The sequence below is a fragment of the Bubalus bubalis genome, chromosome 3 (assembly GCF_019923935.1).
Source record: "Bubalus bubalis isolate 160015118507 breed Murrah chromosome 3, NDDB_SH_1, whole genome shotgun sequence".
In the NCBI taxonomy this organism is placed as follows: domain Eukaryota; kingdom Metazoa; phylum Chordata; class Mammalia; order Artiodactyla; family Bovidae; genus Bubalus; species Bubalus bubalis.
Genome location: NC_059159.1, coordinates 138,953,715 through 138,971,451, shown reverse-complemented (window position 1 = coordinate 138,971,451; position 17,737 = coordinate 138,953,715). Strand labels below are relative to the sequence as shown.

General features: G+C 40.9%; 1 long non-coding RNA gene across 1 annotated transcript; it reads left to right on the top strand.

The window, feature by feature from the left end:
* The first annotated feature begins 818 nt into the window (after positions 1-818).
* Positions 819-4,270, top strand: LOC123332427. The gene is made up of 2 exons (XR_006549218.1): positions 819-1,082; positions 3,856-4,270. It is a non-coding gene; the product is annotated as an uncharacterized LOC123332427 (long non-coding RNA).
* Positions 4,271-17,737: the final 13,467 nt, after the last annotated feature.

The window sequence follows — 17,737 nt, the reverse complement described above, 5'->3', positions numbered from 1 at the left end:
AGACCAGGCCAAAAGATGCAGCCTTATGTGAGTGAGCATTCATTCAATGCATTCACTCAGTGACATTTGTTAGCAGACCGTTACGTGCCTCTGTGCCAGGTACTGGCTAGCGTGAGTTGAGTAAGCTATGGGAAATAGAGAAAAACAAATAGAAAAGAAAGTGAACTCCTAAGATATGGGAGTGAGGGCAGCAAGTCCTAGGAGTAATAGAAATAGCTTGACATTGAGGTGCTTGGAAAGGAAGTCCTTGTGAACTGTTTAATAGCATAAATTAACAGAGAGGGCAGACAGCCGGGCATGCCAAACAGAGAAGAACTTGAAATAGTTAGGAAGAAAATCAATCCAGGCAAAAAGAAAAATGGGCTGGGTCACACCTAACCCTCCACGCTTGAAAACTTTACCAGTCTGGGGACGAAAAAAGAATTTGTATGCTTACTTTGTTATTCACACGAGCTAATTACCAAGAGATCTCCGCAGTGCGTTCTATATGTTTCTTCCCATCACTCTGTAAATCTCTGTTGTGTTTTGAGCAAAGCAATATTTGCTTTCGTTTAAGTTCTTCTTGTGAACCCAAAGAACACTGTATCGCTTATTATAGAAATACATAAATCCAAGGATGTCTTACCAATTTGCACACCTCCAACGTGAGTGTATAAAAGGGGTGGCAACTGACTGACACACAATTAGGGGTGTGTGCAAGGAAACCATGAACTGTAAGTGGGAGTGAATGTGTAGTATGGTGTGGTCAGATACAATAATGTTTTGAATGGTGCTGACAAGTCATGAGTCACTGAGTACACCTGGGAAGATAATAACTTTCTGGAGGGAAGAAATCACTTGGGAGAAAAACTGCTTCTGCCTTTCCCTTGCTGATTAATTTGCTAGAAGGGCAGGCACATGTCGAGCACAGGGGTCGAGCAGCTGTGCGTGCCCCACTCTCTCTTTTGAGGAGGTAGCAAATGACCACAAGACTGGCTGACATCAGGGACTGGTCAAGAAAACAAGTTCCAGGGCCTCTGGGACAAACAGCTTGTGGCTTCATTCCCCGAAGCTCATGTCTGACATGACAGCACAGCTCTGAGGTGAGTTATGGCTCTGGGAGGGCCCGGAGATGAAATAGTGGTAAAGGACTCAGACTGACCTGCAGGGAGAAAAATGCAACAAACTAGGGATATAATAGGATTCTGATATCTCTGTCTCTAGAAAACCAAGTTTATTATATTCGTATAAAGACAAAAAGAATAATTATTTTATCACCTCCCCCTATAACCAGTGTTTGTTTGATTTGGAGTTTTTTGGACTTAACAAAAGCTATATCATATTCACACCAATCACAGCAGTCATTAAGTGGGCAGGGAAGATAAGTGTGAAGGCGGCTTCCCCACCTACAACCCCTCCTTTTCACCCACTCCCCACTGCTGAGACTTATGGCTCTAAATGAGGCAGAGTTAAACTTTTCATCAGGAACCTGTCCATCCAATGGAGTCTGACTCTTAACATGCATGCATGCATGCTAAGTCACTTAAGTTGTGTCTGACTCTGTCAACCCTATGGACTGCAGCTGCCAGGCTTCTCTGTCCACAGAATTCTCCAGGCAAGAATACTAGAGTGGGTGGCCATGCCCTCCTCCAGGGGATCTTCCTGATCCAGGGATCAAACCCATGTCTCCTATGTCTACCTGCAGGGACAGGAGCGTTCTTTACCACTAGTGCCACCTGCGAAGCCCCTGACTCTAACAGGCATGTACACTTAATTCTACACATTTAACAGAGGCTTGGAAAGGGGTTGTGTGAGCTGAGGAGAGGCACTCTAGGGGGTGAGAGAAAATAGTCTGTGTACCCCTGAGAAAGGAAAGCTCAGAGTCTGCAAGAGGCTCAAGAAAGAGGAAGGCTTTGTGAAGCTTGGCAAGGAAGGAACAGACTCCTCAGTGCCCGCAGGACATTAGGAAGCCAACAGATGGAGTTGAACTGGACTAGCTAACACAAGATATGGCCAGAATTAGCTGAGACCTGAAATCATGTACCACTTCAAGCAGAGGATGCCCCACAAAGTCACCAAGGGGGTCTTTCATCAAGAACTTGTTTATCACAATGTGCCTCCTCATATGAGAATTTTTTAACAGTTAAAATTAATAGCTGGTTAAGATTTAAAACTCCGGTGCTGTGAAAGACAAAGATCCTAATCCAAGTTGCCACCCTGCCGTTTCATAAGCAATCATATGAGATTATTGTTTTAACCCACTTAGTTTTGTTGTGCAGCTACAGCTTACTAATACAACTTTATACCTATTTGCATGGCTACTATTTAAGAAACAAAGAAAGGGAGAGAGAGAGAAAGAAAAGAACATAAAAAGTACACTATTGGTGGGAATGTAAAATGATGTGGCCACTGTATGGCAGTTCCTCCACATACTGAAAATAGAATTACCACATGATCTGGCAATTCCACTTCTGGGTGTATATGCAAAACAACTGAAAGTAGAGTTTAGAAGAGAGGTCTGTACACCCATTCTCATTATAGCATTATTCACAATAGCCAAAAAGTGGAAGTAACCCAAGTGTCCTACAAGAGATACATGGATAAACAAAACATGGTGTGCAACAATGAAACATTGTTTGTTGCTGTTTAGTCACTAAATCTTGTCCCACTCTTTTGTGACCCCATGGACTGTAGCCCACCAGGCTCCTCTGTCCATGGAGTTCTCCAGGCAAGAATACTGGAATGGGTTGCCCTTTCCTTCTCCAGAGGACCTACCTGACCCAGGGGTTGAACCCAGCTCTCCTGTATTGTAGGCAGATTCTATACTATCTGAGCCACACAGGGCCACCAGCTCCAGTGTATCTGTATAATGGAATATTATTTAGCCATACAAAGGAATTGAGTTCTGAAATACACTACAATATGATGAATCTTAAAAACACACTAAGTGAAAGAAGTCAGTCAAAAAGACCTCATATTATGATCCCATTTATCTGAGAGAATAAAAGAAATATTTCCAAGAGTGCCTAACACAGCCTGTAACATCTATTAGTTACTGATCAAATGAATGAATGAATGAATAAGAATTACAGTATTCCATTATTTTGCATTGAATTTAAAAGAACCAATTGGATATCCTAGAAAATATATGTTAATTTATAACATATTCCAATTGTTTCGGCTAATAAAAATAAACTACAATCTGATGGGGGGGAAATGTTAAGAAGGCATGCATATTTTATGTTATATATATTTTATTGTAACTTTTTTACAAAACTAATGATATAAATCCCAAAGTCTCTGTTCAGTATTCTCATCCCTTCTCATCCAAACTTGACCTCACAACATGAAGATTTTGTCCTCAGTTCCTCAAAGAAATCTCTACTCTGATGCCAACTTCCAGTTTAAAGTCAGAAAAAAAATAAAACACATGACATCGTTACCCATTCTATGCAGCTCAGGCCCCAGGCACAGAAACTGGGTTGTTGTTGGGTTTTTTGTTGTTGTTGTTTTTAACCATACAGGTCAGTTGTGTTTTGTCAGCAGGATGCCAAACCACAACTTTACCACAAAGTTATGGTAAAATATACCTAACATAAAATATACGTACCATCTTAACATTTCCCCCCATCTGACTGTAGTTTATTTTTATTAGCCAACACAACTGGAATGTGTTATAAATTAACATATATTTTTCTAGGATATCTATCTGGTTTTGCCTGTGTCAGAACCAAACTGAACTGAATACATCCAAGATGGCAGACAAAGTAGCCTGAGGATCACCACCTTCCTTGCCTTGATTTATTTCTGTGTTTCCAAACTAACCCCTGAGAGCTGGAGAACACTTGCCTGATTTATCTCTGTGTTTGTTTCCAGAGTACCTGGTATTTGGCAGAGATGCTCTGCAGCTGTACTGGGGGAAATAAATGCTTGGAGAGATATACAGTGGTCAACCACCCAGAGCTGGCTCTGTTGTGACCACAGGAAGGTGCCTGAGCAGATGAAACCTGGAGGTCTCCAAGCGTTGTCTTTGCTTCATCACCATGCTAAAGTCTCCACCCAAAGTGGGGATTTGTACTCTGCTAGGTGCAACTGGCGCCATGTGCAAAGAAGTGTGGAAGACTGCACATGCCCGGCTGCCCCTGGAAATCTCCACCCCTTTCCTAGAATCTGTCTCCTGACCCCGGAAATTCCCTGACTGCCCTCCCCCTGGGGAGAAGGTGCCTTTAGAGCATGAGCTCCCCCTCTCCATTCTCTGGAGGTTGAATAAAAGTCTGTCTTGCTTGCACCAAACTCAGTTTCGTTATTGGCATTATGAACTTGGATGGGAAAGAACTCCCTGACCAAGCTAGGGGAGCTTCAGTTCGGCTAGGACCCCAACAGAGGGGCCTCACATCTAGTTTGGTTAAAAAAAAAAAAAAAAAAAAACTTCTATCATTTTACAGACTAACTTAATGCAAGAAATTAAAGTTATTCTAGAAGCTTCCCCCATCATTTATTTCACCACCCTTAGGAAATTACGCCCCCATAGAACCTTTACTACAACCTCTTGAATTATATCCTTCCTCTCTTCTCTTTTGCCAGGCTATCTCTTTTAAATCTCACCAGTGACCTCACAGTGAAAACCAAAGGACACACTGAATTCTAAACAACGGAGGCTCAAGTCAAATTACGCTTCTACAGCACTATGACACTCCAGATCATCGAAACATATTCTCAGAAATACAGTCCTTTTTTAAAAAAGCAATTAAAAACATTTTTAGAATCTGTTCTGTCCTCCCTGAACAAAAACTTCTTAAAGTTTTTCTAATATAAATCTTATCGCCTCTCCTGCTGCTGCTGCTCTCTGCGCTGAGATTTATAAAAGAAGGCCCAGCTGGGTACGGAGGCAGAGGAAATTGTTTGGTGGCCAAGGCCCCAGGTTTCTTTTTTTGGGGGGAGGGGGAGTGGGGCAGATGGAGTATCCCTATATAACCTGGATGGCAGGTCTGATTCTAAGAAAAAAAGACACATGTAGGGAAGTGAATACAAATATTTAACTCACATAGTTCCTGTGAAATAACTTTTAGATGAGATTTATATTTAAACTGTACAAATTCCAGTTCCCAGAAAGTGTGGCTCTCAACATGAAAGCCCAAATGAGTTTGATCAAAGGTGTTTTCAGTGGAGCAAGCTTTGACATTTCTCATCCCAGAGAAAATGAACAGTGAAGTCTTCATTCATGGAAATCAGTTTCCCACTCTAGCTCCTTCAGAGTCTTACCACCTCACTGCAACAGCACATGGCCTCCTCTCTGCATCCCAGAAGAAAAGAAAACCTCTTTATCTGACACACCCAAAGGGTGTGCTGCTGGGGGAGAGGCCAGCTGCCTCCCAAAGCTTTACAAAAAATATTGGCTGAAAAGTGAATTTAAAAAAATAAAATCACTTTCCTTTAAAGTGGCTACTTGATCTCATTTCATACAGACATTGAAATAATTCCTGAGACAATGTCATCTGCCACCTCCCATTCTTAGCTTGCCGAATCTCCCTCTCAGCCTCTTCCTATACATTCCAGTTACTGTAAATGGCTTTTGCTCCCTAAACCAGAGTACCAACTTGAGTGCCACAAATGTATTGCATTACCCAGTTCTTGCTGTTTAGTCACTCAGTTGTGTCCGATTTTTTGCAACCCCATGGACTATAGTATGCCAGTCTTCCCTGTCCTTCACCATCTCCCAGAGCTTGCCCAAATTCATGTCCACTGAGTCAATGATGCCATCCAACCATTTCTGTCTCTATCGCCCTCCATCTTCTCCTGCTCTCAATCCTTCCCAGCATCGAGATCTTCTTCAATGAGTTGGCTCATTAGGTGGCCAAATTATTGGAGCTTCAGCTTCAGCATCAGTTCTTCCAATGAATATTCAGGACTGATTTCCTTTGGATGGACTGCTTTGATCTCCTTGCAGTCCAGGGGACTCTCAAGAGTCTTCTCCAACACCATAGTCCAAAAGCATTAATTCTTTGACACTCAGCCTTCTTTATGGTCCAACTCTCACATCCATACATGACTACTGGAAAAACCATAGCTTTGACTATACAGACCTTTGTCAGCAAAGTGATGTCTCTGCTTTCTAATACACTGTCTAGGTTTGTCATAGCATTTCTTCCAAGGAGCAAGCATCTTTTAATTTTATGGCTGCAGTCACTGTCCGCAGTGATTCTGGAGCCCAAGAAAATAAAGTCTGTCACTGTTTCCATTTTTCCACATCTATTTGCCATGAAGTGATGGGACCAGATGCCATGATCTTAGTTTTTTGAATGTTGAGTTTTAAGCCAGTTTTTTCACTCTCCTCTTTCACTTTAATCAAGAGGCTCTTTGGTTCCTCTTCACTTTCTGCCATAGGGTGGTGTCATCTGCATATCTGAGATTATTGATATTTTCCCCTCAATCTTGAATCCAGATTGTGTTTCATCCAGCCCAGCATTTCACATGATGTACTCTGCATATAAGTTAAATAAGCAGGGTGACAATATACAGCCTTGGTGTACTCCTTTCTCAATTTGGAACCAGTCGGTTGTTCCATGTCTGGTTTTAACTGTTGGTTCTTGACCTGCATACAGGTTTCTCAGGAAACAGGTCAGGTGGTCTTGTATTCCCATCTTTTTAAGAATTTTCCACAGTCTGTTGTGATCCACACAGTCAAAGGCTTTAACATAGTTAATGAAGCAGAAGTTTATGTTTTTCTGGAACTCTCTTGCTTTTTCTATGATCCAGCGATGTTGGCAATTTGATCTCTGGTTCCTCTGCCTTTTCTAAAACCAGCTTGAACATCTGGAAGTTCACAGTTCACGTACTGTTGAAAACTAGCCTGAAGAATTTTAAGCATTACCTTGCTAGCATATGAAATGAGTGCAATTGTATGGTAGTTTGAGCGTTCTTTGGCATTGCCTTTCTTTGGGATTGGAGTGAATACTGACCTTTTCCAGTCCTGTGGCCACTGCTGAGTTTGCCAAACTCGCTGGCATATTTAGTGCAACACTTTCACAGCATCATCTTTTAGAATTTGGAATAGCTCAGCTTGAGCTCTATCACCCCCAATAGCTTTGTTCGTTATGATGCTTCCTAAGGCCCACTTGACTTCACACTCCAGGATGTCTGGCTCTAGGTGAGTGATTACATCATCATGGTTATTCAGGTCATTAAGATCTTTTTTGTATAATTCTTCTGTGTATTCTTGCCACCTCTTCTTACTATCTTCTGCTTCTTTTAGGTCCACACCATTTCTGCCCTTTATTGTGCCCATTTTTGCATGCAATTTCCCTTGGTATCTATACTTTTCTTGAAAAGAGCTCTAGTCTTTCCCATTTTATTGTTTTCCTCTATTTCTTTACATTGTTCACTTAGGAAGGCTTTCCTATCTCTCCTTGCTATTCTTTAGAACTCTGCATTCATATGGATATATCTTTCCTTTTCTCCTTTGCCTTTCACTTCTTTTCTTTTGTCAACTATTTGTAAGATCTCCTCAAACAACCATTTTGTCTTGTTGCATTTATTTTCCTTGGGATAGTTTTGATCACTGCCTCCTATTCTTCAGGCACTCTATCAGATCTAATCCCTTGAATCTACTTGTCACTTTCACTGTATAATCATAAGGGATTTGATTTAGGTCACACCTGAATGGACTAATGGTTTTCCCTACTTTCTTCAACTTAAGCCTGAATTTTGCAATAAGGAGTTCATGACCTGAGTCACAGTCAGTTCCAGGTTTTGTTTTTGCTGCCTGTATAGTGAAAGTGAAGTCAACTCTTTGCAACCCCATGGACTGTAGCCTACCACGCTCCTCTGTCCATGGGATTTTCCAGGCAAGAGTACTGGAGTGGGTTGCCATATCCTTCACTAGGGGATCTTCCTGACCCAGGGATCGAACCCAGGCCTTCCTCATTGTAGGCAGATGCTTTACCATCTGAGCCACCAGGGAAGTCACCAGGGAAGCTGACTGTATAGAGCCTCTCCATCTTCAGTTGCAAAGAATATAATCAATCTGATGCCCATGGTGCCTTGCAAATGCTACCTTTTCCTCAAGAGTCATCACTTGCTAAAAGTTGGGAAGAGTTGTCCTTTACATATTGTTTCTGGTCTCAGCTTCCCTAGAAGCCTGGGAAGCCTTTTATCTGTGTGATTTATACCCATTTTTTCAGATCCAGCTCTGGATATCTGACTTCCTCCTCCAGGAAGTCTTCCTTAATCTGACCTAACCCACCATTTGGTATAGGTTATGTACTTGCCTACACCATGAAATACCCTCTGCACTAAATTCCATCTCCACACTGTAGTGTTATATGTAGCTAGTAAGAAGTAGTTCCCCCACTATGTCTTGCTTTGAGACCAAAGTCCTCATAACTTGTTATTCTACCCTTCAATGGAGTTAAGTCTGAATTTTCCAGTAAATTCTGTTAACCATATCTAGGGCAAGTCTTTATCCTTCAAGGCCCCATACAGATGCATTCTCTGTTCCCACAACGAATACCTGTTTGCCAAGAACAACCATAATTAGAATAAATTGCCAAAGTGTAAAGATACGTCAACATTTTTCCTTCTTTTATAAAGCCTTTTAAAAAAAAACCTTTTTGTTCTATGTTGTAAACCGTGGTTCCTGACCTTAGGACGCATCAGTGTCATCTGCAGAATTTGTCAAAACAGATTGCTGGGCCCCACACCCAGAGATTTTAGCTCACTGGTCTAGGGTGGGGCCCAAGAATTTGCCTTTCTAACAAGCCTCCAGGTGATGCTGATTTTGCAGGTCCCTGAATTAGATTTTGAGTTCAGTTCAGTTCAGTCGCTCAGTCATGTCCGACTCTTTGCGACTCATGAATCGCAGCACACCAGGCCTCCCTGTCCATCACCAACTCCTGGAGTTCATCCAAACTCATGTGCATCGAATCGGTGATGCCATCCAGCCATCTCATCCTCTGTCGTCTCCTCCTCCTCCTGCCCCTGATCCCTCCCAGCATCAGGGTCTTTTCCAATGAGTCAACTCTTCGCATGAGGTGGCCAAAGTACTGGAGTTTCAGCCTCAACATCAGTCCTTCCAATTAACACACAGAACTGGTCTCCTTTAGGATGGACTGGTTGGATCTCCTTGCAGTGCAAGGGACTCACAAGAGTCTTCTCCAACACCACAGTTCAAAAGCATCAATTCTTCAGCGCTCAGCTTTCTTCACAGTCCAACTCTCACATCCATACATGACCACTGGAAAAACCATAGCCTTGACTAGACGGACCTTTGTTGGCAAAGTAATGTCTCTGCTTTTGAACATGCTATCTAGGTTGGTCATAACTTTCCTTCCAAGGAGTAAGCATCTTTTAATTTCATGGCTGTAGTCACCATCTGCAGTGATTTCGGAGCCCAGAAAAATAAAGTCAGCCACTGTTTCCCCATCTATTTGACATGAAATGATGGGACCAGATGCCATGCTCTTAGTTTTCTGAATGTTGAGCTTTAAGCCAACTTTTTCACTCTCCTCTTTCACTTTCATCAAGAGGCTCTTTAGTTCTTCTTCACTTTCTGCCATAAGGGTGGTGTCATCTGCATATCTGAGGTTATTGATATTTCTCCCAGCAATCTTGATTCCAGCTTGTGCTTCTTCCAGCCCAGCATTTCTCATGATGTACTCTGCATATAAGTTAAATAAGCAGGGTGACAATATACAACCTTGACATACTCCTTTTCCTATTTGGAACCAGTCTGTTGTTCCATGTCCAGTTCTAACTATTGCTTCCTGACCTACATAGATTTTTTAATAACCCTGTGCAAAGTAAGCCACCAGATAACCCAAACAGATCTTTGCCAGGTCTTACCTAACATGCACCTCTGATCGTGGACAGAATGAATAATCTTAAAGAGAAATGTACCATATAGTGCTTATGTGTTCTGGACCAAAATAATCATTATTTTGTATCTATCATTTTTATCAGTTTTCATTGCTGTCATTTTTATAAGATAGTCCAAAGGGAAGTAACAGTCAATAAACAGCGATGATGATAGATTTCCAGTATAGAGGTTAAGGGCACAGTCCTGGAGCCAGACTCCCTGCTACTAAATCCTGGCTCAGCTTAATCTCTGTGTTTCAGCCTCCGCTTCTGAAAATTAGGGATAATGACAGCCCTCCCTTACATTGTTGCTGTGAAGCTTCAATGAGTTGATAGATGTAGCGTGCTTAGTACAGTGCCTGGCACATAGCAAATGTTCCAAAAGTATTGGTTTTCATCACTGTTAGTACTCTTAAACATTACAGTTTTTATACACAATATCAATTTAATCTTCACTACAGCACTATAACCACAAGCATAAAATGCTTTTGTGTGGATCTTCCCTGGTAGCTCAGCTGGTAAAGAATCCGCCTGCAATGCAGGAAACCCTGGTTTGATTCCTGGGTAGGGAAGATCTGCTGGAGAAGTGATAGGCTATCCACTCCAGTATTCTTGGGCTTCCCTTGTGGCTCAGCTGGTAAAGAATCCACCTGCAATGCAGCAGACCCGGGTTTGATCCCTGGGTTGGGAAGATCCCCTGGAGAAGGGAAAGGCTACCCACTCCAGTATTCTGGCCTGGAGAATTTCATGAACTGTATAGTCCATGGGGGTTGCAAAGAGCCAGACATGACTGAGAGACTTTCACTTTCTTTCATAGCTCTATAAACAGCTTGCCTAAGGTCATACAATTTAAAAGAGCTAAAACTGGGATAGATATCAAGGTTTGGCTCCAAAATTCACATTTCTTTTTCTACTCATTCGTATACTTGAAAGCTTATTATAAGCTCAGATTTCTGAACCTAGACCAGTGAGCTAAAATCTCTGCTCAGATTTTTATCCCAGTCCATGAGGGACCCAGAAACCTGGGTTTAAACAAGCATCTCAGTTTCTAAACTCTAAGTCTAATGCTAGTAGCTTAGGGATCATCTTTTCCATACACTGCCTTGCAGAATGGACATTAGGATTAATGAGAACAAGTGTAGGGCAGGGCTTTAGAAACTAAGTAAAGACTTTTGATATTATGAAAATAAATTGTTTTTCTTCAAATGTTAGAGCTTTGTGTTAGAACACAGTTGAAAACAAAAGCTGTTGCTCTAATTTGACCAGATAAATGAAAGCTAAAAATTATCTGAAATAAAATGATTTAACAAAGATTGGAAATTCTGTTTGAGTCAGAAACAGTTCAGTTGGATTCCCAGTTCTATTTCTTATTACTATGTGATCTCAAGCAACTTATTTCACGTCTCCAAAGTTAAATTTGCTGAATGAAAATACCTACCTCATAGGATTATTACAAATACTAAAATAAAATAATACATGTAAAATACTTAGCATTGTGTCTGGAATAAAATATATATTCAATAAGTTGTGCCATGATTATTCTTATTAATGTTAACAATTACAGGAGTTGCACAGAAAGAGTATTTGACAATACCACAGCTTTAACCATGGGCTAAAATTTAACAGTTCAGCTACCCCATTTTAAAAAAACGGGGTAGCTCAATGGTATTTTACAAAATTTAAATCATGTTTAGGAAATTTGAGTGTTCACCATAATCTCTAACATATGTGTGGAAATCTCAATATCATCATGTCTTTATAATACTTGGAGAAATATGAGTGTGTCCACTAAAGTTTTTCTCTTCCCAAGAGTTTTTCATGGGCCCCAGAATCTGAGGAAGAAATGGATGCTTACACTTGCTCAGCAGCTGCAGAGAAGTGAGACATCTTCTCAGAAAGTTTTCCACTCACTGTAGAGTTCTCCTCATTAAACAACCCCATTCCCACAACCACCATCACCAACTCACAGATTTCACAGGCCTTTGGAAAGAGCCTGCAGCCCACCCTCCTCCAGGGTCTGTCTTGGTTTGCAGGGAAAGAACAGGGATAAACAAGAACACACAGCACCGGTTTGGTTAACACTAACTGTAAGCAAATTCTGAACCCGGGAGTGTATATATACATGGGTGTGTTTCTTTGGAAAACAGAAATGTGGAGGTTAAAACTAATTCCAAAGGCTTCAAAAGCATGAGCTAAAGTTACCTAGACACTATATTGCTGCTGGCATGTCATCAAAACGATTTGGTGTGAAATAATTCTTAGGAAACACTCCACCGCAGAAAGAACAGAAATTCACAAGACAAAGAATTGCTTTGTGAGATCAGCTCATTTGTCAAATGAGTGAGTTGTGTTGCTCACTGCGTATGAAGGCCACTGTCAGCCTTAATCTAGAATTCTAAGATTCTATATATTCATATAGATAGGTGCACACACACACATATATATATAGAGACAAATGTAAAATATAAATTTTAATTGATTCCAAGCATATGATAAATGGTTTACTATTCTTACCAGAATTCTCCATTCTTAGCATTAAGCTTATGATAAAAAATTTCCTACCAAATGGAAAAAGGAATTTTTTCAAAAGTAAAATCACCCCCAACAAGCCTCACAGGATTTTGTCAGGTTAAATGTTAGATTGTTGTTGTTGCTGTTGTGCAGTTGGTAAATCGTGTTTAAAATCCTGCAAGTGCTGCCATGGTGAAACTTGGAAAATGTTACTCCATGTTTAATTAAACTTAATATGCCATGTGATTTATTTACTTACATTTTATATGCAGATTTTGTTTTTAAGGAAATGTCCCTCTTCTAAACCACACACAATCTAAAATTGGAAGCGTCAATGGAAAAAAACGAGAAGGAAAGCTCCAAATATGCTTTCTAAAAAGGCAAGAAAGACCGTTGATCCGTCAATCTCAGGTTGTCATAGCTCTGTAAACAAGCCCTCTCTTCTTCCTCCTGGGCCGACCGACTCAACCCTCTGTCTCCATTCGGTACAAGAAAGCATTTTTCTTTTTTAACCAGTGAAAGAGGATGGGAAAGTGCCTGGGTGGCGGTCAGGCCTCTCCTGCACGGCTCACCCCCAGGCAGGACGCTTCTCTGTCCTTCCCTTCCTCACTGATTCGTAACATCAGAAGAAGGGGAGGGAAGGCACAAGGGTAGCCGCCGTCATGAGTTTGGTCTCTGGGCTGCGGTAGCTAAATATCAGGGGGGAAAGTGCCAGCCCTAAGAGTCTGCCCAGAGTTATCTGCAACCCAAGCGGAGGCAGGCCCGTTAAGGCTCAAGGCTCGGAAAGAGCAGGAAAATAAAAGCGCTGTAACAGGACGACGGACATGTTTTGCTCTCAAAATGGAGAAACTTCAAGATCTAATCCCAGTGATTTCCAGGCGTCGTGGCTTTCCATGCTCACAGAACGCCGCCCTTTCTAGTGGTTTGCCGACAGTCCCTGCCTGGTGCGGGTTGGTTTTCCGGCTCACAGCGTTTCCTGTCTAGAAGAGGTTTGGGAACCGCCGCAGACTTCCAATTAGCCCTGTGAAGTTTCCCTACTTTGTGGGTGTCAACCGCTCCCCTGTCCAACCTAACTCCCTCTTAATGGGGTGTGAGAGGAGGAGCTAGACAATAAAGTACTACTGTTTATATTTTTTTAATTAACCCAGGAGAAATACAAAATAAAATAAGCCTTTTGGGGGCGGGGAGTGAAAATGAATTCCCAAGGCAGATGTTACCCTGCTCTTTTTTTAGTGATCTGCACCGAGGTTCTGACTTCTACAGGTGCCTAAGCATTTGCTACCAGAGACGTTTTTCTGGGAAAAAAAAAGGGAAGGAAGGAAAAAAGGAAGAAAGGAACTTAGAAGTTAGCCATAGTCAGTCTTAGAAGATGAATAGCACAGATATCTTTGTTTATACTTTTGCACATTTTCCCATGAAACCTCTCATAACCTTCTCTACTCTCCCTACCCCCTACTTTTCAGCAAACAAAATATTTGAGCAAGGATATGAGAAAGAACAGTCATTTCTTAATGTGGGAACCCAGTTTTATTTATGAACATGAGCAGTGCTCCCTTGCCCTAGGGGACGCTTGCCCTAGGGAACCCTTTAAAAAGAGCTAACCAGGTCTTTGAGCAGGCCTAACTAGAAAGTGAATAAAACCTGAGTTCTGTGTGTACACAGAAGCACATGTTTAAGAAAACATGTACTATTGTGTTCCACATGCATTTGAGCCCTTCTTTTCAGTCCTGATTATCCACACCTTGTGTTTTCTGGAATGTTTGATACTGTCGACTTAAAAAATAGTCACTACCTAAAACTTAAGAGTTGTGTTTTATTTGGTGGGAATTTTCAGAACTTCAAACCCAAGAGATAGCATCTCAAGTAACCCTAAGAGAACTGCTCTGAGATGGGGATGGGGAGTAGAGTCAGGTTATACAGAAGTTTGTAACAAAGGGCACATAATCTGAACATCAAAAGGTTATTGTTAATTAAGGAAAACCAGAAAATTAAGGAAAAGACCCTGATGCTGGGAAAGATTGAGGGCAGGAGGAGAAGGAGATGGTTGGATGGCATCACCGACTCAATGGACATGAGTTTGAGCAAACTCCGGGAAACAGTGAAGGACAGGGAAGCCTGGCGTGCTGCAGTCATTGAGGTCACAAAGAGTCAGATACAACAGACATCTCAAGTTAAGGAATTTAGTGCTTTTCTATGTATGGGAAGATGCAAGAGTCTGGGCTCACTGAAATCATTCCTTTCATATGCATCTCAGCTATCTGGGGCCAGCGTCTTTTGGTTTTCAGTGCTCACCTTAGGGAGCAGCCGCAGCCTGACAGCTGTCGGATCACAGGTGTTCTCTTTCCTGGTTGCCCTGGAGAGCTGGAATCACTGATGATTGTGAAATTCTTGTTTATTGATATGACAGGAAATATTCCATTTTTCAATACATTGGTGGTCTGCACTTGCAGGTTATTTCATTAAATGTTAGCACTGGAAGGGACCCGAGAAGGTCATCCATTGAGTTAACCTTCTTATCTTTGCAGGGAACAGAGACCCTGAGAGTCTGTGACTTGGAACTAAATTCAAAAGATATAAACCCCTGAAGATACGGGAAGCCTAGAAAGTAACCAGCAAGTAACAGAACTGCCATGTAAAATCCTCAAGGCAGTGGCCCTTCCACAAGGACGATGAGGTTTCAGGGCGAGGGAAGGGGGGTGCGCCCTACATCAGCATAAAGCACTGCACTGAGCCCTCCCCTCATCCTTTCTTCTTTGCTTCCTGAATCCTAGCCCTTCAGTTTTCTAATGAGTCCTGTCTGGGTACGAGGGGAGGAATAAAGGAACAGGACAAAGTCTCATATGCACCAAATGTACAATGTCCACTTCAGCTAAACCCTCTTTGCTTGCAAGAGGTAGCAAGCTTCACTTGAGTGTTAATACCATATGTGGCCCTGATCAGGAGATGGAAACAAGAAAGAGGAACGGCACTCAAATCAAAGCAAAAGCCAGTTGCCCCTTCGTTTCTCTCTGTAGACATAAACCAGCACATAAGTAGGCTCTGTTTGGAGGCAGGAAGCGAAGTCAGGGAGAAAACACAAAAGAGGAGCCCTCTCCAATGGCATTTTTTATTTTATTTTATATTTTTTACAAAGGTGAAAGGGCTTCTTTTGAAAGGTGAGCCTAGAATTTAAACCACTTCCCCAAATAAGACATGACATGATCCGCAGGCATCATCTAATCTTCCATTGTGAAATTAACATTCATCTAAAAGAAGTTAGTTTCCTCTTTAAAGAACCAACCTTTTTTAAAGTGTTTAAAATTTAGATGATTTTAGTTTTGCTAATGAGAAAAATTAGAACTTGTTGGGAAAAAAATCGGTTTCAACAGATTTTTTGGTCTTCTCTGCTAAGATTTTTGGTTTAGAAGTTTGGACTTCTGCTACATAAGACTTTTTGGCTTTTGAGATGCCAAACAATGTTTACCTGATTTGGAGTTGGGAATGAGGTTTCTTCTCATATGAGGCTAAGCTTTCTCAGCCTACAACATTCCAGTTTCCAGCACAGGCTGCCTGAATCTTCATGTTTTCCCTATGAAGCTGGTGTGGAAGACACAGTTTAAAGGACACCACTCTTACAGTTTGCACTACCTCAAATTCACGACTATACTTAATTTAGAAATGTAATTCAAATATTCACTTCTTACACTCATTGAGTGTACTAATGGGCAAAGTGAAAATGAATCAAATTTCCCTATACCTCATATCAGTTCTGCTAATTTATGCCCTGAAAAAATTAAGAATAATAAACTTTCATCTGAGCACCCCCAAATGTTACATCCAAGGGCAGTTACAAAGCAGAGATTGATTAATCATGTGAGTCAAATGCAAAGATTACCAAAAGTTCAAAATGAATGATGTTCTATTCCGAAGGAAAACCTCTTTTGAGCATCACAGCCAAGAACTGGTAAATTTCTGATTTAGTTAATGAGTCCAATTATATTTGAAATGTAGATTAATTCTCCTAAAAGCATTAATCAGTTTGGCAAGGACACCTCAATAAAGATGCAGTCTCTTCACTGCTTCCATAGTAAGACTGTGCCCCCACAATCATAATCAGCTTATTGATACAAATACCTCTTTCCTTCAGTTGATTCAAACAGAACATTTCATAGGTACTTTCAGTTGATGGGATGGTAAATAACTTTTAGACTAAAAGTTGAAGTGGATTGATTAGAGGCAATTTTTTCTGTTTTGCACAATAAAAAGAGGAACTACGTGGTTCGACAAGCCAATTTGCAGACCAACCTCTCCTCTCTAATTGCTGCCAGACTAATGTAGTAGAAGCCGAGTGCTAGGAAGTAGAGAAAGCTATTTACCTAGCCATGACATTTAAGTAGCAAACACAAGTACTGGATTTTTCCATTATCCTTCATTTCAGCCCTGCTACGTTCCACCTGTGACCCTTATGTGATGAAGGCAATGTACTTTCATACAATTTGGTAACTATAATAAAGGTCCACTTCAAAATGTTTGAGTGCAGACTAAAATCATTTTTTAGAAAAGCATAATTATGTCCATAATCAATCTCACTAATTTCTGATAGTGTATTGGAAAACCAAGTTATTTGATAAACACTCTATAAATGCACATTATGCCCGGGGGAGGGTGGGAATTGCCTATTTCCTCTATCACAGAGAACACAGTCTTTGTCAACAAAAGTCCCAACCTTGAACAGCGCTTTTATTTTATATAAGACTTTATTTCAACACAAGAAACAGCAAAGTTCTCCCAAAACACCCTGTGTTTCTTTGTTGTGTGTCTACCACAAAGAAATGGGAAAGAATCTTCAAACAGAGTCCATGTTGAAATATATATCAAAGAAAAAAAAATGTATTTTTATTTTTCACAATTCTCCTAAGACATTTTCGTCTCAGCCAGTTTCCCCAGATAAATTATCATTGAATGGGAACAGAGAAGCTTCCAGGGATGTGTCATCCGGAGTATAGTCTCATACTTCCTGGTACAGGAAATAGTATGTGGAAAGCAGTAGACGGCCAATAAATGTTGGCTGAATGAAGGATCAGTGTTTACAGGGCCCTTGGATTTTCAGGGTAAGAAAAAGACCAAAGCACTATTTTTAAATAAAGGAAAGTAAGTCAGTTATATTTTGGGTTTTTTTCCCCTCCAAAGGAGATACTCTTGTCCTCCAAAAAAGAAATTATTAAAGAGAATTTAGGATTTTTACCTCCAATTGAAATTTCTTCAGTAATTCATAAACACTGCACTTGAAGCCAAAACATTCGCTTCAGGGTTGAATTCGAAGCTGATTCCACATACACATAAAAAAAGAAATCAACCTCAAATATAGCATCTTCCACTTCAAACAATTCTGTGCAATGCCACAAAGAATAGAGGA